Below are 23,679 nucleotides of genomic sequence, written 5' to 3' on the forward strand. Positions count from 1 at the left end.
GACAGGTGGGCACGTAGGAGAGATCCCTCATATTGTGTAAGTTCTCACTCTGAGGTAACTTCTGCATTTAGCCAATGACAATCATAAAAAGAGGGAACCAATGCAGTCTCAGCCAAAATGGAGTCATCAACAAGATTTTGGGAGCATTCTGTTGTACTATGAACAGGACTTTTGGAATGAGGGAAAGGGGAAGGAAAGCATACAGAAACATTTCCTTCCAAGAAAGGGGGGGGGGGGGGTGTCCACATTTCCAAACCAGAGGACCTTGAACTCTGGTACAAAATAGGAGGACGTGGTCTGTTCAGAGTGGAAGCATAAAGATCCATTTGAAGGATAACCCACAATGTTTTGACCTGAAGGAGTCACTTAATAGTGAATAGCTAATTCCCCCAGCCAGGAGTGCCAACCGGCAGAGAAGATAAGGTCATCATTGCCCCCCCCCCCCAATTTGTTAGTATACCACATCACTGTAGTATTGTCTGTGAAAACCTTGAGACTTTTTGTTGATGAAATAACCACACTCCCTGCACCTTCAAGGAGCTAAAACTGCTCCCCATCTCACATCTGAAGAGTTTGTGAACAGCTCCCAAGTGGGAAGAGGTGGATGAAAAGGAAGCCCTGGACATTGCTGAATCCATCACTGAAGTTCCTGCTCAAGACATAGAAAAAGAGGAAATGAGAATACTGAAGCAAAACTGACTTGAGAAACCACTGAAGTTTTCTCATGTGGAGTACATCAAAAGGGAGCACAGGGATGGTGGAAATTCCCTGGCTGTTACCAAAGTCAGAGAAGGAGGAACTGAAAAAAGGAATTAGGGCCTTGGGAGGAGCAGGGATGCAAGTATGGAAACAATCTGGATCCTGCATCCCAGAAAGACAAGATCCTGAGGATAAAAGTCAGAAAGGACTTTTTGAAATTTACAGTGAACCCCAGGCTCTGCAGCAGGGAAATGGCAAAATGAAGACTTTGCAACAACATCGATGAAGATGATGTCTGAAACCGGAGGTCGTCCAAGTAGAGAAAGACTTGGACCCCTCCCGTAGCCTGCAAAAATCAATCACAGGACTGAGGCATTTGGTGAACAACCTTGGAGCAGTAGAAAGGCCATACTGCAAAGCAGAGAACTGAAAATGCCAGAAAGCAGAGAAAGGTAAAAAACCTTCCTGAAAAGGAGATGTCATTGGAATATGAAGATAAGCATCCTTGAGGTCCAGACAAGCCTGAAAAAGCAGAAGGAACGAAGTCTAAAGGGACAATGTTCTAAAAGAGAGGACTTTTCAGAAAAGTGTTTAGATGAGAGTAGTCTGGAATAGGTCTCCAACAGCACCCTTTCCTGGACACCAAAACATTCTGGAATAAAACCCTTCCTTCTCCTCTGGGAAACTTGAACTTCCTGAATAGTTCCCAGTCAAGAGATTCCAAAGCACACCCGGAAAGAAAGGCAACTTTTCCTGGAGGGACTGAGGAATGCCCATAAAGGGTGGAAAAGATTTCCAGACCATGAAATACCCTAGGTAGACAATGGACAGAATCCAGGAACCCTGAGCAATCCAACTAAGCAAGAAGAGAAAGAGGAATGTGGCCAAGGAGGACATGATAGTCAAACAGCACCTGGTTTGTCTGGGAAAGGAGACTTGTGTGGAACAGATGTTTTGGTAGCTTTAGCAGGAGGAGCCCGCTTCCCACCCTTCTTACCCCTGGGGGAAGGGCAAGACTACATACTAACAAAGATTGGCTTATTGAGGTAATTTCTCTGAAAATTTAAGCACAGGAGAAGCAAAAACATGTTTAAGTTCCTGCAAGATCTTCTCCTTATTCTGAAGGGACAAAAATTACCAGCAGCTTCATCAAACAAGTGTTCGTTGTACAGAGAAGCATCTTTAACAGCCTTACTATCATCAGGCAAAGGTTGAAGCTGAAGCCAGGAATATATCCTCATCACAGAAACAAAGGCAGCAGCCCTAGAAGCAGCATTTGCTGCATCGTAACTACACTTAATGGAATGGCAAACCATCTGGGACAAAGTCCCTAACAGAAAAAAAGGCAGAAGTCTTCCCTTCAGAGTCTGGGAGATCAGAAATTACCTGACAGGCCTGGGAAAGGGGAGAGAGTGAGAGGAGTGAGAGGAGTGAGAGAGAATCCAAACATAGGAGTCGGACAAATGACCGTCCTAAAAGCCAAAGTAGCAGAGGTATATAGACCTTAACTAGCCTTTCCATAAGTCTGCTGTCTTTATCAGAAGGAAGGTTCATAGGTAGGTACTAGGCTAAAAAAATCGGCCCAAGGGCCTAAGTAAACCTAGCCAACAAGGTTCACTGGCTAACGCCACCCAAGAAAGTTAATTTCCTGTGCCCCTGTCGAGCAGAGCCACAGAAGTGATCCCCGGGGTGTATTTCCTATTTCTCATCCACTCGAGATTTTTCTTGAAGAGTGCCAATGAGGAACTTTGCTGGGCGTAGATGGGTAGCTTGTTCCAGAGTATATAAAGTCTCTGGGCCAGGAATCTATCCCTCCAGCATGTCCTGTTTATTGTGGTGAGAAGGTTTAGGTCCCTAGAGCATGTAGCTCGGAGGGATTGGGATTTCTTTAGGTGCAGCATGTCCAACAGCTCTGGGTTTAACATAGCTTTATATGTTAGGCAGAGATCTCCTTGGTGTAAGTGATATGCTACAGAGTAAAGCTGGAGTTTTTTGAGACGGTCAGTGTAGGGCATCTGTTTGAGGCCAATAATCCTCTTTAAGTACTTCTGTGACCTTTCCAGCTGCTGCAGATGTCTTGTGAGGTACATTTCAAAAGGGGCGTTGTACTCTATAATGGGTCTCTGAGTGCTGAGTAGAGGGGAACAAGGACCTCCTTTTTCCTGATAGAGAACCCTTTTGTGAGGAGGTGTGCCACACAGGATTTCCTGACTACTGTGGCGATGTGATTATCAAATGAGAGACTACTGTCCACCTGGGTCCCAAGGTCTCATCACACATTTGGCATTAAGTAGACTGCCGTTTATATTATAGTTCATGGGTACAGAGTTTCTACCCAAGGGGATAACAATGCACTTTTTGGCACGAAGCTTGAGGCCATGCCTCTGACATCAGGCATCTGTCTCAGCGAGGCCCTTCTGCAGGATGTCCACATCATTTGGGGCTCGACTATGGCTCCTAGTTTGCAATCATGTGCAAACTTCATTAGCCAGAGGCCTTCTGTGTTTGGTATCTACTTCTCTGAAGTACAGGCTAACAGGAGAGGTCCCAGGACTGAACCCTGTGGTACTCCACTTGTCACTGGTTTAAAGTCAGATTTGGAGCCTGCGACTTTTATAGTGTGGGTTCTGTCAGTGAGCCAGTTGGCAACGGACGTAGGGATTTATACCTAGTTTAGTAAGTTTAGCTATAATTCCAAAATGGGGGATGGTGTTGAAAGCCTTGGCGAGGTGAAGATAGGCTGTGTGAACCACCTTACCCTAGTCTACGGCTTTAGTGACTGCCTCAAAGAAGTCGATCAGGTTCAGAAGGCATGATCTGCCTTTCACAAACCCTAACTGGGTGGGGTCCAGAGTTTGGAGGTTATCAATGTCCTGGTTTAGGAGTTCCATGGTGATACGTTCCATGGCCTTGCAGACCAGGCTCGTCAGGCTAACAGGGCAATACTTCCCAGGATCAGTGGTGGCTCCCCCTTTGTGGAGTGGGACAACTGCTGCTGTGCGCCTTTCAGTGGGCACAAAGCCTGGTGTGAGACTATGACTGAACATGATGCTTAGGTGGGGAGCCAGTTCGTTCTGAAGTTCATGTAAAACACAACCTAGGGTGTTGTCCAGTCCCATGGATGTTGTGTTTTTGGTTTTAGAGAGAGTGCAGTTTTTACCTGCATAGATGTGATTGCAGGAACTCTGCATTCTTCCTGTATAGATATGAGCCCTTTAGGGAGTGAGGAGCAGGTAAAGTTAGCACTGAACCTATCTGCCAGGATGCTGGCAATATCAGTTGGTTCTGTAATTTTCGTGCCATTGTGCTGTAACACAAAGATCTGGGTGTTGCCATTGAGATTCTTGACATAGCTATAGAATGCTTTGTGGCTGCCCTTAGAATCCGTGGCTATTTGGTTTTCATAGCTAGCTTTGGAGGTTCTTATAAAGGGATCTCAGCTTCTTACCGAGGCTGTCCAGGGAGCTCCTCCACTCATGGGATTTTACTCTCTTTTGCAACAGTTTCTTCCTTCTGTTGTAGAGAGTTTGTTTATGGCAGGGGACCACCAGATTGGCTTCCTTTTTTTGGTTCCGTTTGGGATAGCACGATCCATGCACTCGTGTAAGTGTTTATAAAGTGAATCTGTGCAGGATACAGCAATCGTAACTGTATTGTCCATCTGCATGGGTGTCATGAAGTTCACCACTTCTGTCTTAAGAAGCATGAAGTTGGCTTTGGAGAAATTTTTTACCGTGGTTTCCTTAATGGTGGGTGGGGCCGGGATGCCGATATCCAAGGCGATTTGCTTAAGGTCGGATCTCACCAACGAGGAGTTGACTTCAGCTGTAAACACTGGTCACTCATGTTGGTAATGACTAGGTCTAGGATATTGTTGCCCCTGGTGGGGGTGACGATAAGTTGATCCAGGGCACTGGAATTTATGAATTCCAGAAAGCGTTGAGCGAAGGAGTTGGTACACGAATAGTTTTCCCAGTTAATGGGGTAGTTGAAATCGCCCATTATTAGGGTGTTTGGTTGAACCCTAATATTTTCCATTATATCAAGAAAAGAGGAGTGGGAATCCTGGGGCATGGTGGGGGATCTGTAGCAAGCTACAATTTGGATTGCAGTTTTGCCCAGAGTCAGTTGCACTTGGATAACCTTGGATGCATTAAGCTGCGCAACTAGCCTGGAGGTGTGGATATCCTTAACGAATATGGACACACCTCCACCTTTGGTGTTTTGGTCCAGGTTAGATGGCCGAAAGGTGTGGTTAGCCTGGTAATGCAAGGGTGCTCTACAGAGCCTTGAACCAGGTCTCAGTCACTGCACAGATATAGACATTCACCATTTTAAGGAGTGCCTCGAGTGAGTGCATTTTGAGATTTAGACTTCTAGCATAGAGTAGCATTACCCTCAGTTTTTGCTTGCCTGTTCCTGTTACAGTGGTGAATTTGACATTTGAACCTTGCCTAAAAAAAGCACTATAGGGGTGGCAAGACCCTTGGCCTCTATTCGGAATCCCAGGGGCGACAGGTCCAGGCCATCTCTGGCAAAGCATTGTGGTCTGTTGACCATGTCGTCCCAGGCAGACAAATACTGGATCCCCTTAGAATGACACTAGAAGCTTAGCCAATTGTTGAAGTCAATCATTTTGTCCTTGTACTGTGGTATCGTTCTGAGCAATGGCAGGATGCTACTCAGAGCTAGGGTCATACCTGCCTGGGCTACAAGATCGGAGAGCTCTTACATGTCTCTTTTCATGTAGTCCATGGAGGTACGTCTCAGGCCATTCACACCAACATGGACAATGACAGTCATATTTGTACTTGTTATGGAGTGACCCAAGTGCGTGGGTTATGTGGCGGATCCTGGCACCCGATAGGCAGCCGACAGTAACCTTCTCCTTGTTTAGCCTGGTGAGTGGGACATCAGTGTACCAAACTATAGAGTCGCCTATGATTAGTGTGCTGGGTACGTTGTTTTGCCTTATGGGCTGTGGTTTATTGGCACACAGTCTGTGTGTTATGTTTCATTTGGGTTGTGTTGGGGGGGGGGGTGGAGGTTGCTCGCGTTTCTGCTTTGGAGGTCTCTGTTGCTTGAGCAGATTATTACTGAAAGCCTCCACAAATGTTTTTGCGTGTCTAGGTGTGGATTTTGGTGGTGTAAGTTTAGTGGGACTATATGATGAGTGTGGTGTGGTGCGGTGCAAGTGTTTGCCTTCTCCTCTTGACTGTCAAGTTCAGTCTTGGTTGGAGAGAGCTTTACCTCCAGTTTGGCTAGACAAGTGCATCTCTCACAGGTTGTGGTGTTGGGTGGTAGGAGGAGAGGGTTGTCTGTGTACATGAGGCAATTGCTGCATTGCCCCAAGATGCCCAGATTCAGACAGGAGAGAACACTGGGAGCTGACCCTTGGACATGCCTGAATAAAAAACTAAACTACTTTCTTCTAGACGAGTGAGTATAAGAGCGTTTTTTTTTTTCTACGCAAGTGAGGAAAGCAAGTACAAAAATTGTTTTCCTCTAGGTAAAGAGGAAGGCTGAGTGCTGTAGTAATTTGAATCTTATTTAGTGCTAACAACAAGTTCTGAACAAGTGCTGAGCACGAATAAGCAAATTCAAGTGCTAAAACTGAGAATCTGTACCTGGATCTTGTGGTAGATACGTTCGAATGCTTCCCTCCAACACAGAAAGGCTTGCGGGGCTCAGAAGCTTACAAACAGTCCTGGACATAGCAAATCCGTATTTGGACTAGACTAGTTACAGGAAAGGTGGGAAACAAGCGCAAATGCGAGCTTTTAAACCAGAAGGTGGAAAGAGATTGAAAAACTGCTCAAAACGGCCAATAAACTACAATTCCTGGGCCAGAAACCACTCTTGTGGTAGATAAGCTAGAAGGCTTCCCTCCAACACAGAAAGGCTTGGGAGGCTCAGAAGCTTACAAACAGTCCTGGATACAGCAAATCTGTATCTGGACTAGACTAGTTAAAGGAAAGGCAGGAAACAAGCTTAGAAAAAAAAACTTTTTTTTTTTTTTGTAAGGTGGAAAGGGAGAAAGGAGAAACAGAAGATAATTCAAAATTAAGGATCCAAGTGGCTTGCCTTTCACAAAGGTTCTCTCTAAATTAGGTACAATGAGCTAGTGACACTAGACTGGAATAGAGCTGAACAGATAGGACTGGTAGGAGTGCTTGAAGCCAAAATATGACCTCGCTGTACTCGGTTGAGTGAGCAAATGAGATAGATCCAAGAGGAGTGTTCAAATACAAATTTACAGGACGGGCGGGCAATTCCAAAACCACCAAGATTCCAGGTTTAAACGAAACCTGTTCCATTAGTTTGTGCCTTTCGGCTTTTCCTGGTTAGGGGTCGCCACAGCGGAACTCCAGTCCGCTAATGATTGGTAGTAGATTTTTACGTACTGGCTTGCCGAGCCTAATGCACAACCTTCAACAAAGGAACACCCATTCACGCATGTCGCTACACAGAAGACGCTCTGAGAATCGAACGGGCAACGTCTGTGAGGCGACAACGCTACCGCAGCACCACCTGTTCCATTAGTAGTATTTTAAAACTGAAAAGCTTGCAGAGATGAAGTATTAATGTGCAAGAAGTTAATTTTTAATATGAGATTAACTGTATTTTTAAGTTAGTTTTAGATAGACCTACTTATATGACTAGTATTTTCTATATGCTCGGGTGCTTTCCTAGAGCATCATTGTTAATTGTAAGGTCTGTATTGTTTAATTTTTACCTCGTTTTGTCTGCGACACTTTAGCATTAGTGAGTTGCCTTTTAATATTGTGGTGCCTTTAATAAGTTAAGGCAAGTGCAACAATGCATCCTAATTGATTATCCAGAATCACCTGCTGTTACAAAACGCAGATTTGAATGTTTTAATTTGTTTCTGATGAAGTTTGCCTGTCTGGCAAATGAAAAGCGCTTTAAACAAATTATACTTGTACCAATAAATTCTTGGTTTTACTTAGACAGCTAGCCGTGGCAGTATTCTTTATTTTTCCCATAAAGATTAATACCAGAACAAGAACTGGGAGGGGGAAACTGCAGAGAGAGACCACAGTATTCTACGAAACAAATAGAAAAAAAATGCAGTACAATCTTTAAACACTGCAAGTTTGTACTTAACTCAGCTAGTAATGCAGTTGATTGTAGGTATGTAGCAGAAGCCAAACAACTTAGGTATTGAGTAGTAATAAAGGAAGTAACTTAGTAGAAGGCTGCAACTGAGATGGCTTGTCAGATGTCACAGACACCACAGAAGGGTTAGCAGAACACCTGTATAGAAACTTATAGTCCTTAGGCACCCTACAAAATCTATTGGGTTTTTTGGGGCAGCGGACTGGGAATCAAGAACCTTAGATGCAGTATGAAAAAGCATCCAAAAAGCAGCCAAAACAAGAGGAAGAGCAGAAGACCCAGGACAGTTCATCTGCTGGAGCTCGTAATACCCATTTTGTACTTTAGAAACCTGGACACAATCCCATTTAAAAAACTCATTCCCAAAAGAAAATTTCCTCGAAAGGAGTCTCAGGCCTAGTAGGTTCCTCTTCCTCAGACCCATAGTCTAAAGGAGAGAGATCCTAAGATGAACAAGTAAGGGATTCCTCATCTGAATCCAGCCCTTCCTCAGAGGATTCCTGTTCCCTGGGCCTTTTAAGGGGAGTGGTGGACAAAGGGGGAGCTGGAATAAACACTCAAGGAGGTGGTTTCAAAGCCATCAAAGCATTACACAGGCCCTGAATGAAATTCTTCCATTCACTCTGCCACTTCTTAGGAGCTGAAAAAATATGCTTAATCTTTTGCTTTTTCTTCAAGGAGACTGTCACCTTATTAAAAAAAGAAAAACCTTAAAAGGCTCCAACCCTGTATGGCATTCAATATTAGTAGTCTGAACTTTCTCCCAGACAAAAATCTGAGGACCACCACTAGGCCCCTCCCCTGACCAAAATCTGAGGAACACCCCTAGGCCCCTTGGAAATAATCAGCTGCAGTTCCTCCTGAACTTCCAAAGTGGATGTCTGTAAAGCCTCCAAGGATGTGCTTAAAGTTGTATCCAGGCCAGCCTCTGAAATGGTCGGAGCAGAAGAATCCAATGGCAGAGCTGGGCAATCCTCTGGGCTTTCACTAGTATAGGGAGAAACGTCCAGCGGAGGCTGCACAGCAGAAGAATCAGACCTAGACGTCTTTGCCTTCGTCTTCATGAACAGCTGTCCCTTGGAGTGGGAAGTTCCTTCCATCAGGTCTTTAACTAAAAACGTAAGATGTTGATTCTCCAAATACAAAGCCAAAGAAGAAAGATGACTACAAAGAGTCTTAGGAATAAAGGCCTGACAAACTGAACAGGATGTACGGTCATGGGAAACGCAGAGACAAAATAAGCACTGCTTGTGACGGTTTATGGGGAATCTGTCTCCCACACCGACATTTATCCTGCTTGGTTGACATGAAACTCAACAAGCAGCAATACTAACAAAAAAGCTTTGGTATACTAGCCGGACATTGTAATGAATATTACAACAGTGAAATGGAGGACATCATCTACAAGGCAGTCATTGCCACTTCTGTGTATAACTCAGATATCTGACTTTGATAAAAGAGGATGCTAATGTAATGTAGTTCACTTTTGCTCCACACAAATGACTGCCACACATTAAAGTATTCCAAGCTGCTTCACACATTTCATATTAGCACTACAATGCCAAAATAATAAGCAAACAGGCAGCTAGTCATTTTCTTACACATAAAAACCCAATAATTTGTCTACTTAACTGGACATCTGAGAAATGCACAATCTTATTTCATACAAATGCAAACTAGTAGTAAAAACCAGAGTGTGACCACTTAAACTGCACAAAGAACAATAAATCATTTACTTTCAAGAGACCACTGCAACACCCACTCAGAAGTCACATTTTGGAGCACTTCAGACAAGTGTGATAAAAACGATGACAAATTTCAATTTGGTGAACTTAAACTAGTAGTAGCCACACATTAAAAATTATTCCAAATTGCTTCAAAAAAAAAAAAAAAAAATCACATCAATCATGCAAATGCTCACTAGTCTTGCAAAGCCAGATAGTGATTGTAAAATGTAACTTAATATCTCTTTTTTTTCCCAGCTTAAACAAACACCTCCTACCCCTACCTAACAGTTACAATACACAGCCATAATTTTAGCTGCATTTCAGCTTTGAGCCTTGAAAACAGTAGTCAAAGTATTTCAAGTTGCTTCACACAAAAAAAAAAAAAAAAAAAAAAAAAAAAAATCACAGTAATCCTGTAAGTGTACACTAGTCCTATAAGAACAGATACGGACTGCCTGAAATGAGAAAACAAAACATCCAGTTATTCTACAGACAGCTGCCCCCACCCCATAGTCATAGCCAAAAATAAAAGGCTTGTATTGTATTTGGCAAAATTTATTAAAAAAAATTACACACCACGGGGTGTGCAGTGGCAAATCCCACCCCTAGTCAATCACTGCCACCAAAACTTGTGTAAAAAACAGGAGGTATAACATCCAATAGGAAGCTACCACCCCACTGTGCTCCCTGTCAAACAGCAAAGCTTACAAAAGTGTGACGATAAAAGTCAATTATGTAAACACAGTGGGGAGAGTGGACACCCCCTTGATGTATATGGGCACTCCTCTCACATCAGTTGTTCAAAGCCCATGGCCAAACCTGCACAAAAATGGTGCGTTGTGTTTAAAGTTGCACCTTTTATTTCTCCACTCCCGTTTTTAAATTTCTCATACACATTTTCTTTTTTTGCACTTTGTATTTCAACTTTGATCCACAGAAATGGTAGCTAAACATTAAATGTAACCTAAGTTGCTACATATAAATCACAGTAACTTGGTACGAAACTAAAATCACATCTCTAGCCAAGGATAATCATAAGGCATTCTTTAACTATGTCTGAAGTCTAACAGGGAATTCCCAGATATGTGCCAAACTGGTTGTAGATGGGGTCACTCGTACTATACCAGAAGACACCACCAACTTTCTAGCTGACAGATTCAATGCAAACTGCACCCCCCCACAAATCTCAAAGCATACCAGACACCAGCCTTCTACCTACCTCTACAGAGCAGGTAATCTCTGCACTCGCCATTGCCAAAAACACTGCCTTAATACGACCAGATAATATCCCAGGATGTTTACTAAACAATCTAAAAACAAGACCTAGTAAACTCACATGGTGCTCTCTTTAATCATAGCTCGAGAACTGGCCACATCCCTGCAGAATGGAGAACAGCAACAGTATCTCCCTGAACAAAAAAAAAAGGGGGGGGGGGTGTCAACTGACTCTGGGAACTACAGACCCTTAAGTCTAACCAGCCTCATCTAAAAGGCCATGGAAAGAATCATCATAGACCTTATCAATAAGGACATAGGAACCTCCAAAAACTGGACCTAACCAGGTATGGCTTTGTTAAGGGGAGCTCATGCTTATTAAACCTGGTAGACTTCTTTGAGAATGTCACCAAAGCCATGGACAAAGTAAGACCATGTACACAGCCTATCTCGGCCTTGCCAAGGCTTTTGACGCAATTCCCCACTCTGGCATCATTGAGAAACTCTCCCAGATAGGGATTAACCCTTACATTACTAGACGAGTAGACAACTGGTCACCGACAGAGCACTGTCAAAATTGGTGACGCCACCTCCACCAGTAGACCCGTCACCAGTGGAGTACCGCAGGGATCTGTGCTGGGCCCCTTACTATTTGGCATCTATTTTTCAGAAGTCCAGGTCAAAGTAGACTGCCTTTGGCTCACCATGTTCACCGATTGCAAACTGGGAGCAATCAGAGTTTTCCAATGATGTCAACATATTGCAAGAAGGGCTAAACATAACTGATTGGTGCCAAAGCCATAGTCTAAAACTAAATGCAAGAAAATGCATTATTACTCCCTTTGGCAAAACGGAATTCTTTATAAATTACAGTACTGACAGCACACCCATCCTGAGTTCCAACTCAGTGGTGTGAAAGTTGGGAAATACAGGTTGATAGTAATCTGAACTTTGACCATCAAATTTCCGCAATGGTAAGGAAAGTCTTCTATATAGCGCTCCTCATAAGCAAGGGCATAGCATCCAGGTCAAGGGATGCTATAACTCCACTATACTAGACCCTCATCAGGTCACTAAGAGTATAATGCATCCTTTTGCATGTACCTCATCAGATGCCAGCAGCAGCTAGAGAGACCTCAGTGGTTTCTCACTAAGAAAATATAGGGACTCCAAACTATGACCTACGTGAACAGGCTGAAATCCCTGTCATTTTACTCTATCTTATAGGCTGCTGAGAAGTGACTTGTGCCTGGCCTATATGGCAATGTTCAACCCTGCCCTAATGGAAATGCTGCACATCTGCCAGTCAAATTGTTCAACAGGCATTCGCTCTAGGGATGTCAACTTAGCTTGTGACACTAACGGATCATGCTGGAGAGACAATGTCTCCCAGAGTCTGCCGCTTCTCTGGAACAGACTCCCTGTACATCTAAAACAAACCTCCTCAAAACGCAAAGTAAATAACTGGATAGGAGACCGCAAATTCACCACTGGGGTAGCACCCATAACCCCCATGGACAGGGGGAGCCGGTGTTAGTCACAGACACACTGTTCATAATTTTGTTATGTGAATTAACCAAAAAAGAACAAATGGGAATACTTGGGATTAACATGTCTAGGCTTGTAAAGGCTTAAAGGCCACTAGCCTAGTATCCTCCTATGAACCTATGTAATCATGCAAATGCATACTTGTTCTGCAAAGACATATGATGTCTGTTTAAACTAAGAAAATAACAAATGTTGGTTACTTTCTACAGACAGCTACCACCCTCACCTATCAGTTACAGCTAAAAATAACCACGATGGATTGTACTTCAGGTTTGTTCAATGGAACTACTAGTCAAAGTATTCAAAGTTCTTTCACACAAATCACAGCAGCACTGTTAAATCAGAATAAAGAGGAATAAGCAGCTGTTAGGCAATCCAGCATTTTTAGGTTATTCAAATTCATTTAGTGAGCAGAGCAGGTTTTGCAACAGTTTCTCAGGGACTTCAAAGATGACTGCACATTAAGTAACAGCATAACTTTAGCTCTCCCAATGAGAAAACAGATGCTTAAAAAAAAAAAAACACCCCACAACACAATTAATATGTATTTTTGGGAAAATTTCAGTTACTGGCTAGTAAGTGCATTGCCTCGATACCAGCAAAGAAGAAATATAGAAAACATGAAAGAAAAATCAATAGCAAAAGGTGAGAAGAAAAACACTGTCTAGGAAGAATCCTGCAGCTGTTCAGCAAAAAAGCAGTTCAAGGTCCAGCTTTGGTGCAGTAATCTAGGGGAAAGAATGAGTCAAAAGTGCCCAAAACTAATTAAAATAAAACTTGGAATATCTCAGCTCAAACAACAAATGGCTGGGAAAGAAACTAAAGAAGCTTTAAACAGACACTCATAGGAGGCGCATTGGTGCAGCGGTAAGCATTGTCAGCTCACAGCAAGAGGTTTTCTGGTTTTATTCTCAGCTGGAGTGCCTTCTGTGTGGAGTTTGCATGTCCTCCCTGTGTTTGTGTGGGTTTCCTCCCACATTACAAAGACATGCATTTGGAGCATTTCTCCCGGGGCTCTGCTGAAAATTGGCTTTGTTCCAAGTTGGACTTTCCCAGTAAACAAATGTAAAATAAAAATAAAAAAAACGCACACGAGTTGATAACACTGTAGAAATCTGAGGACGAAATTAAAAGGCTGTCAGAGTACGAGACTGGTCAAGAAGCAATGTTTAAAAAAATGGTAGAATTATAAGGTAGAGCACGTAAGGAAGACCTGAGATTTTCTACTGTGCCAGAGAAAATGAAAGAAGCAGACTATTAATTTTATGAAAGCAGAAATAATCAAATGAACTGGTATTTCAAAGTTGTTGCTAGTTGAAAGGGCACATTGTGTGTATGCTCCAAACCTGGCTATGAAAAAGCAGCCAACGTCTCTAATAGTAAAAATGCAATCCTACGCACAGAAAGGGCCGATTCTGACAAAACTGGCAGAAGGACAAAGTACTAAAACTTGGAGACAGCAGAGTGTTTGTGGAAAATGATTACTCATTATACATGGCAGGAGTAGTAAATTTACACCTGAAAAAAAATCAGGGAATGTCAAACAGGTGCGAGATCCAAGCTGCCATATCTACTTATTTTCAGATTTTTTTCCCTGGAGGCTCAAAGTTATTTTTAATGCAGAATACTCTGAAGAGGAAACACAAACGTTTGTCCAACAAAGTGAGTTATCAAACAGAAGGGGATTATGTTTCTTACTCTTCCAATAATAAAGCTCAGAGATAGACTACTCCAGTGAAACATTTTCAGATGTTCCAAAGGAAAATGCTCGAGACAACAAAGAGCAGGAGAGGACTAGAACAACGAGGAATGCATTGGAAATGAACTAGAGACTGGAGTTGAGAGACTGAGATCAACAGGAAGAAAACCCGCAACTCCTAAATTAATGAATAGAAGTGGGATTAAAGGCATCAATCGCATTTGTGAAATTTGTCGAAAAATAAAACCTGGAAACATTGGACTTTGACTGTTAAACCTGTAGGTGAACCAAAGCTTACACTTTACTTAATGTCATTAATGTCTGGAAGAAGATTAAGGAGAGAACATGAAGGAAGACGGTAATTTCAAGTAAAATTGTTTTTATTCTTAACAGTATTTTTATAAAACATACACTGTATGTTATAACTGAAAGCTTTTTTCCGGTTACTTGTGTGTGTTTATAGGGATACTGAAGTAAACAGATTCCCGCTGCCATCTTTTGTTAGTCTTTTTCAGTTTTAAGAAATGTACACACTACAAAATAGTAGTAAATATAGTAACAGATAAAAACTGGAAGTAGGACCTTTAGAAAAGGGCAGCAGCAAATTACATAAAAAAATGGAAACCGTGGAAACAATTCATGCAAAATAATGTTTCGGAGAATGAATGAGGTATAAGGGAAGGCAGGAATTGAATGAGATATTTAATATTTGACTGACAAGGATAATACACAAGGCGACTGATACAATAAACACATACAACATACAAAACATACAAAAATCATACAAAACATACAAAAATCATACAATAAAACAGCCAGATTCACCTGTACTTCCCTTAATCAATCGCACCACTGCCTTTCCTTAAGAAAATGTCACTGGCTCAAACTTCAACATCAACTCCTCCAGCCACAGTTCCACCTGTCCCACTATCTTTCACCAACCCCTAGCTTGTCCAGTTCTGGCAAACATTAACACCCCCCCCCCGCATTCCTAACCGTGACCTATGTAGCTCTGACAAACTCTTGCTGCAAATTTCCAAACCCAATAAATCCATTGGCAAAGTACTTTATAGCTACTCAGTCTCCTCTGCCTGGAACAAACTCCCCTTTCCACATACGCTCTCTTAACACAACCAGTTTTAAAAAAGCTTTAAAAGAATCGCTGCTCAACTCCAGGATCTGTTCCTGTAAAGACACCACCGAAAGTCACCACCTCTGACTTTATCCCATTTCTCCCTTTACCTTTATGGTCCCATCTTCTAATTCCCTTATTCTTCTGTGCAACAATACCTTCTGCCCACTCAATTCCTTTACCACTTACCGTTCCCAGTATACTTCATCTGATCTCCTAACATTGCTAATCCTCTAGACCCAAAGTCTTCTCTTCCTCTCTTCTAGATTATAGTAAGACTGCTACGCTGATCTCCTTCCTCCATAACTTCATCTAATCCACATCTTCACAATTATTGTATTATGTTACCTTTAACATTACTATGCACGTATCTAATATACATGATGTTCGCTTTTTCAGTTTTTGCTATGTATACTGACAAAGCATTCATTCATCTAAATGTTTAACTCTCACTGTATATTTTTTTAAAACTGTATGTAATGTGGAGCTTTTCTCCTGGGGTCTCTGTTGAAAAAGGTCATGCTGCCCAGCAGACTAACACGGCTAACAAATGTCAAATAAATAAATAACACTTTTCATTTTTATAAACTTATGTTTTTTAATCATTTATGACATAAGCAAACAATTTGAGGAAAAAAGCACATAACTCCAACATCTGAAATTTTTAACTGACTGTAATCCTCAGTGTTTACTAGGAAATTAAAAAAAAAAAAAAAAAGAGAGAATAAAACACAAAAAACATCTTATAACCTCTTAGCACAAGAAATATGGACAAAGTGAAAAAAAAACACTACAGGGTGGATAAAGGCCCAAAGTCAAGGGCTTCCTGATCTGCCCCCTCCCCAAGCTACCAGATTCCTAGTCTAGGTGGATAAAGGCCCAAAGTCAAGGGCTTCCTGATCTGCCCCCTCCCCAAGCTACCAGATTCCTACTCTAGGTAGATCATGAGTGGGACACGCAGGATACCAACAAACTGAATGGCCAAATTTACAGGGCTTACCCTTCTCACTTCTCCAATATGGGAGCTTTTCTGGTATTAAAGTGATGAAATACTTTTTTTGCTATTCTTTAAATATCTGAAAAGTGCCCCTATGAAAGAAGACAGACAGGTGGACTCTTAGCTGGGCTATGCTTAAAGCTGGCCTTGCTTGGATTATTACAATTGGCAATACATACCGCATCATATCTGAACCTACTGCTCTATCTCTACTGAGATTACTGCTCAGTATAAAATTCCCCAGGAGTATTTATGCTAAACTTTAACAGACAAGACACTATTACATTTAGCAGCTTTAAATATCAAACCTTATACAAGTTTCCTTGTCCAAATTCTCTCCTCAGAGAAAACAGCCCTTCTGGCCACCCTCTCATAGCCACATCTGCATTTCTTTGTTGAAGCTCAAAGCTTTTGTTCAGGTTCATCACCAAGCAAATCTTCATGCCACTTTCCCAAACATGAAGAAGTCCACTTTCCTAATATATACAAATCTTTTCTTTAGTGTATAGTTCACAAATTGGCCAAATAATGGCAACAACAATATTTATACTTCTGACAGTATATTATGATTCAAATATACTACATTTGCAATGGTTTAGGATCTTTTTTCTCAATCACTTTTCAAAACACTTTCCCCGTAAACATATTATGGAAATTTCCGTAGCCATATAGTAAAAAAGCCACTTGACTAATGTTGATGCGACTCCTCAACCCCAGGTAAAAAAAATAGGAAAAAGTAAAACTGATTATGTCAGCAATGTAATAGACAAGCAGCTCTTCTACCCAAGCATGCATTTCTAACTTTCAGTACAGTGGTCTGTTCTGTAAGTAAATGGTTTACCTTCTTGCAGGGCACCATAACAATTCAATCTGAATAGTATCTACTTGGCTAGTGGTTTGTTCATATCAACATATTAAATTGTGAAGCAGTTATGTAAACGTTTTGCATTTCAAAATTGCCGGTCAGGTTTATACTCTAGTATCACCCCACATCATGCTTCAATAACATTCCTATTAGCAAACTTATTTCTGCAGTACTCAAAACAACTTCAAAAAGACACCACACACCAAAAAATCCTAATGCTTTACACTCTGGAGGAGGCAGTTTTCCAACAAGAATTCAGATGTTAATGCATGGCGTTCACTCTCACTGACACACACACACATACACACACACACACCCCTCAAGCCTGTGACCAAAATTTTAAATAATTGGTTTTCTTCTTCTTTAAAATCATACACTAACATGGTATGGATAATATTACTCTTCAATTATCTGTTCAAACAACTCTGAAGCACTTCGGATACGGACAATATAAACAGAAGGGAAAACATCACATAGACAAACCAATCAGTAAAAACTGCAATACAAACCTAGCCAATCTAGAGTTTTCACTGCGTAATACCCTAAATCTCCTGTAATAGAGGCCCATGGGATATATACAAATGACCTTTTAAGGACATCAAGCGCACTTGATGTCCTTAAGGGGTCATTTGCTTATATCCCATGGACCTCTATTACAGGTGGTTTAAGGCATCATGCAGTGGAAACTATAGCCTGGCTAGGTTTGTCTTGCAGTTTTAACAAACAGAAGTGAGGAATATGTATCATCCCAAAATCAAATTTAAAAATTCACAGCTTGAAAATTTCCCCATCAAGCTGAAAATTTCCTTTAAGGATCAATCACTTTGCCACTAGCATGCCTGTAATGAAGTATACAGTGTTCTCCCTTTTACAGCTTAATGTTCCATGGATCAATACAAATACAAACTGGAGTCATGCTATTTATTTATTTGGAGGGCTTAACAGAAACTGTAAAAACAAATGACCTACTTTCATGACTGTTCCACGACGTGTAATATTATTTTTGAGCAAAAGAAAGTTGAGAAGTATGTTTAAATGACCAATGAGAGCCAAGAGAAGTGCAATCAGTAATACAACTCACAAGACCCTTGGATTTGTGCTTCAGTGCTAACTTTGAAGTGGAATTTAACTCTGAGACAACATCCTTTGCACAAGATATTAAATTGAAATCTTGCTTACCTGAATTAGTGGTAATGTCAGGTGAATGATAAATATTTCACGAGGCTTTTTCAACAGTAATCCTACAAGGATTTCACTACTTTTGTACAAATGACTTCCCACAAAACAAACCATGTGACTGATCAATAAAAAGCGATACTAAAGAGGCATTACATCATCATCACTGGAAGGATACAAGCTCATCCCCCTCTAAATTAAGAAATAAGTTCATAGGCTCATAGATGTGTACTAGGCCAATGGCCCTGGAGCCCTTACAAGCATAACCCATAGAAGTGCCCTGGCATCATGCTGTCCGATGTTAGTTCCTCATGCCTCAAGTGGCGCCACAGGAGTGATCCCCAGTGTGAACTTTTTATTACCCATCCACTCATCAAGATTTCTCTTGAAGAGGGACAGCAAGTTGCTCTGCTTGACATATATGGGAAGTTTATTCCAGAGCATGGGAAATCTCTGGGTGAGGAACCTGTCCCTCCAGCATGTTCTGTTGACTGTGGTAATGAGGTGCGGAGGGATTGGGATTTCTTTAGATGTAGCATTTATAATACAGCTGGGTCAGACATGGCTTTGTAAGTCAAGCAGAGATCACCTCTAAGTAGGCGGTATGAGAAAAAGAATAGCTGGAGTCTTTTGAGTCTGCCCATGTAGGACATGTCATTTAATACCTAGGATTCTCTCTGTGAGGTACTTATGTGGCCTCCCCAGCTGTTGCAGGTGTCTAGATAGGTACATGCTAAATGGGGCATTATACTTTATGACTGGTCTAATGAGGGAAGAGTAGAGAGACAATGACCTCTTCCTTCTGGATGCAAAACCCTTGGTAATGAGATGTGCCACACAGAAGGACTTTCTGACCACAGTGGCAATGTGGTGGTCGAAGGAGAGATTGCTGTCAACCTGTGTTCCCAGATCTCTTATAATGCATTCAGTGTTCAGTGGGCTCCCACTGACGTGGTAATTAGTGGGAACTGAGTTTTTACCAAAGGAGATGACGATGCATTTTTTTTGGCTTTAAGCTTAAGGCCATGGTTTCAACACCAGTCATTGGTCTCAGTGAGGCCTTTCTTCAGGATGTCTGCATCACTTGGGGAATTAATGGCTCCCAGCTTGCAGTCATCCATGAACTTGGTCAGCCAGAGTGCCTTTGTGTTGGCCTGGACCTCTGAGAAATAGATGCCGAACAGGAGAGAACCCAGGACCAATCCCTGTGGGACTCCACTTGTGACTGGTCGGCAGTCTGACTTGGAGCCTGCTACTTTCACACTGTGTTTTTTTTTTTTATCTGTGAGCCAATTTGCAACCCACCTAGTGATACCAAAACCCTGCAAATCTATACACGCCTCCTTAGCCCTGATTCCCCAAGCCTTGTACCATACAAACAAAATATGTTTTTGTGCAGCACATTCTGTTATAATCTGTATTCTTGACTGAAGGTTATTTTCTGAAACTCAAACTGTGAAGCCTGCAAAGAATACTGTATTTTTCTACATTTAAAATGACACTTGACCCAAGTCAGTAAGACCAACCCCTTTTAGAGATTCTTTTAATACCAGCTACTTGACTCAGTTTTTAATATGCCCTCATCTAGTATAGAACTTCCACCACACCAACCAGTTCTCCATATGTAAATCCACTTTCCAATTTCTAAATTCAAAACAAAGTGCATCCCTCAAATTATCCCTTAAAATTGTTATTCACATTAATATCCTTTTCATGTACACAACAGTGAGCATATCTTCTCTGTAATGTCCTCCACTAATAACCATAGAAACAAAACTTATACATATGAACTTTACACAATCCAGTGTGGGAGGTATTGCTCCTAATTTGTTGCCTCTCTACCTACCAAATTTTTGGCAGCTATGGTCATAAATCACTGTTGGAGACAAAATGAAAGCAAGAGACTCCCCCTTCCCTTCACACAAAAGGGAAGTCTTACAGATACGTCCTTTTATTATTCGCTCTTTCAAGATACATACTAAAAAATGTCACTTTTTTAAATAATCTGTTAGCAAAGCCTGCAGTTTTATATGTTTGATAACATTAACTTTTTTTAACAATATAATCAATTTAGCAAAACAGAATAGTCCACTTTATTAAGCTTGTCATGTGAAGTGTCCAAAAACTGTGCCACTTTTGATGAATTACACTGTTTAGAATGAATTACCAGTAAATGGTGCAGTCGTCTCAGCACTTTGTCATTAAGCATTTAGTGCTATATAATTCAAAATACAAACAGTACGTACTAACATAAGCAAGACTAGAACATTAGTGCAATCCCAGTCATTATGCGGACTGCATTGTAAGCCATTAGTATCACATTGCCTATATTAAATTTCTTCTTGCAATACTCACTTACACACCAGCAGGTCCGCTTTGGGGTGAAACAGTCATGTGGCTTGCTAGTGCTAAAGAAAAGACTGCCTTAACTAGTGACTTAGCTGTATGGGTAGCCAGGAACTTGCTTTCCTTGAAACAGTCCATTTTTAGCTTCCTGTGCTTCTCCCCGAATGGTGACATTTCCTGCCCTGTCTGGGATGTTCAGCATTTGCCAACAAGAGAGGATATTTATGAAGATCCATTTCAACAGTGTCTACTCCTTCAACCAGTAAGAGGTGGACATTTTTTTTAATTCCCTGCTCACCGACTGATCTTACACCCCCCCTGCACATCTCCCCTTTAGGTTGCACAAGTTGGCTATCTACGTAATTACTGTTTTGAGCATTTCACTCATTTTCTCTGAGCCTCTTTAACGATGCCTGCTCATCCATTGCTACATGCCTATTTAGCAGTGGAAAGGGTTTTTTGATGATTCCAATCCCACTACTGATGCTTGCTGTTTGGAGTGCATTTTTCCTCCTCCTGCTGTAGGCAAAGTTCCCACTTAACCCTTTTCACTACTTTGCCTGTTGCTCTTGATTTCTCTTATGGCTTTGGCTGGATTTGTCAATAACTGTCATGCTTCTACTAAAAAACACTATTAACAATACAAAGTAAAGCAATTTAAATTGGACCCCTTTAAACCTGCACACCTGAACAGGGAGAAAAGAATCCCTTTTCTTAGGAGTGCTGACTAAGTTCTGGTCAACAAATAGTTGGGCTTCTCCACACATTTGCTTTTCTGCTGGTTTTCAAAGACTGGCAAAGACCCTTTTCTGAGTGTATACGTTTGAAATTTAACAGTAATGTGTCTTGGTTTTCTCAGCCCTGTTTGTCTCGTCTGTCACAGGGCTTGATGGGCCTTTTCCAGCAAAATCTCCTTTTGCCAACTCTCTTATATACCGGCCCTATTCTAACACACAAACAATAATAAAAGAAAGAAACTTGCCTCCTGCTACAATAAAAATAGCTAAATTTGCCACCAATCGCCCTCATAGGACCCACAATCTTTCACTCAGTTGCAGGACAGCTCAAAGGGGGGTAAATTTAAGATAAGATGCTAACAATTATTTTATCCATTATGGAGCACTAGGGTCTCCTGTTTGTTAGAGAAATGGCACACCAGAAGTCCTGTGATGTAGATTCTTAAACAGTAAGGAAATCTCAGAAGAAATGCAACTAAGTGATATGCTGAACACAGAAGTCAGGCCAAAAAATGGAAAAATGTGAACAAAACAAGAGAGCTTTTGAGATCTTTTGGAAAAAACAATTCAAAGGCCTATTAAAAATAGTGTTTAAGGCCTATAACTCAGAGTAAACCTCCAGGCGTTATAATAGAGGACTGTCTCAAATATGACCAGCACATACTGCACACCATTAAATCTACAGACCAAAAAATAGTCTCCTTTTTTAGGATCAATGGATTCCTTACAGATACTGCAAGAAAAACTCTAGCCACCACCTTCTTCTTGACAACTCTCTTATATGCCGCTCCTATCCTCACAAACTTAAATAGTACTGAAAGGAAGAAAATTGCCTCCTGCTATAATAAAAATAGCTAAAATTTGCCACCAATCTCCCTCATAGGACCCACCATTCTCACAGCTTAAAGCAATTAAACTGGCTTGAACTAAACAACTACCTAACATATTCACAACAAACTACAGCAAACAAACTCATACATCATCCAGAAAAATGCCCTGCACTACAAAACGTACTGCTACCCTACTGTCTAACAAGGACCTCTGCTCTATTAACAAACTGTTATTACTTACAAATAAGTCAATGTTGCAGGAGACTCCATCTACTCCCAATACATTGCTACACTCGAATAGTATCCCCACACAAATAAAACTCTCCAACAAACTCAGTAGTTTTAAACCATTGCGTAAATAGCATCTTAACCAGCGCTGGTCCTGCACATGCTTGTCATCGGGTTAAGACTTTGTGCTCAACGTACAATACTCTCCAAATACTCTCCTTAAACAGAATACTCTCACAGAAATGACAAAACAATTTTTATACATGACTGCTGCCTGTACAATCCACTATGTTGCACATGGGCTTTCACTTTAGTAACTTCTACTTCTGTAAAAATCTTATAATGTATAAATGTGCCTACTGTATGTGTATATATGTAAATAAAAACCCAAGTCTGTGTTTAACTAGAACCAAGTATAATGCAATGTAAACAAATGGAGCTTTTCTCCCCAGGCCTCCGCTGAAAATGTGCATCACCCAGTCAAACTTTCCTGGTAAACAAAGACAAATAATCAAATAAATAATTAAATTTTTGATCGCATCCTTCTAGTTATTCATGGACCACAATGAGGGATACGTTTTGACATCCATCATATACTTCTACACACAATTCAGCCTCACCTCAGATGTCTTGGGCCTTAAGTACGACATTTTCAGAAATGATCAACTGAATTTTGTCTGAATGCTTACTTAAGGCTGGGTCGATTTCTATTGCTTTGTCTGTAGTCCCACACTGATGGTTTCATGCTCCTTATTATTACAGAAACAACTTCTGTTACCGCTGACTCCCAATAGCCAGTGACCTCAGGTGCAGGGCCACTGTAGCTACTTTTTGGTTGCCTGATATCATGTAATGCTGTAAGTGCTTTTCTACCGAATACCTTTTCTTTTGGGTATGTGGACAGTTCATAGTCGTACACAATCTTTCACTCAGTTGCAGGATAGTTCAAGGGGGCTAAAATCAAGATGAGATGCTAACAATTACTTTACCTCTATGGAGGAGTAGAGTCTCTTGTTTGTTAGAGAAATGCCACACCAGAAGTCCTGTAATGTTGACTCAAACAGTAAGGAAATCTCAGAATATGTGAACTGCAACTAAGTGACATACTGTATGTAGAACTCAGACCAAAAAATGGAAAGATATGAACAAACAAGAGAGCTTTAAAATCTTTTGGAAAATAAAATGAAACGACCTATTAAACAGTGCAACAAACAGCATTATTTTATGTAATAACAGGACACCTGCTGGCAAGGCTGTCTAATCCACTCACAAGAGCACCTAGGTATGGTGTTAAAATACTGCTGCTCCAACATTTTTTTAACATCATTCAAACCTGAAAA

The 23,679-nt window shown here is 41.2% G+C and overlaps 1 protein-coding gene across 1 annotated transcript in view; it reads right to left on the reverse strand.

Moving 5' to 3' along the window:
- KIF5B (kinesin family member 5B) overlaps window positions 1-23,679 on the reverse strand; it is a 2,669,048-nt gene that overhangs the window by 2,643,799 nt on the left and 1,570 nt on the right. The gene's annotated exons all lie outside the window — the stretch shown is intronic.

Source organism: Protopterus annectens, chromosome 3.part1 (assembly GCF_019279795.1).
Source record: "Protopterus annectens isolate FY-2018-M chromosome 3.part1, PAN1.0, whole genome shotgun sequence".
Taxonomy (NCBI): Eukaryota; Metazoa; Chordata; order Ceratodontiformes; family Protopteridae; genus Protopterus; species Protopterus annectens.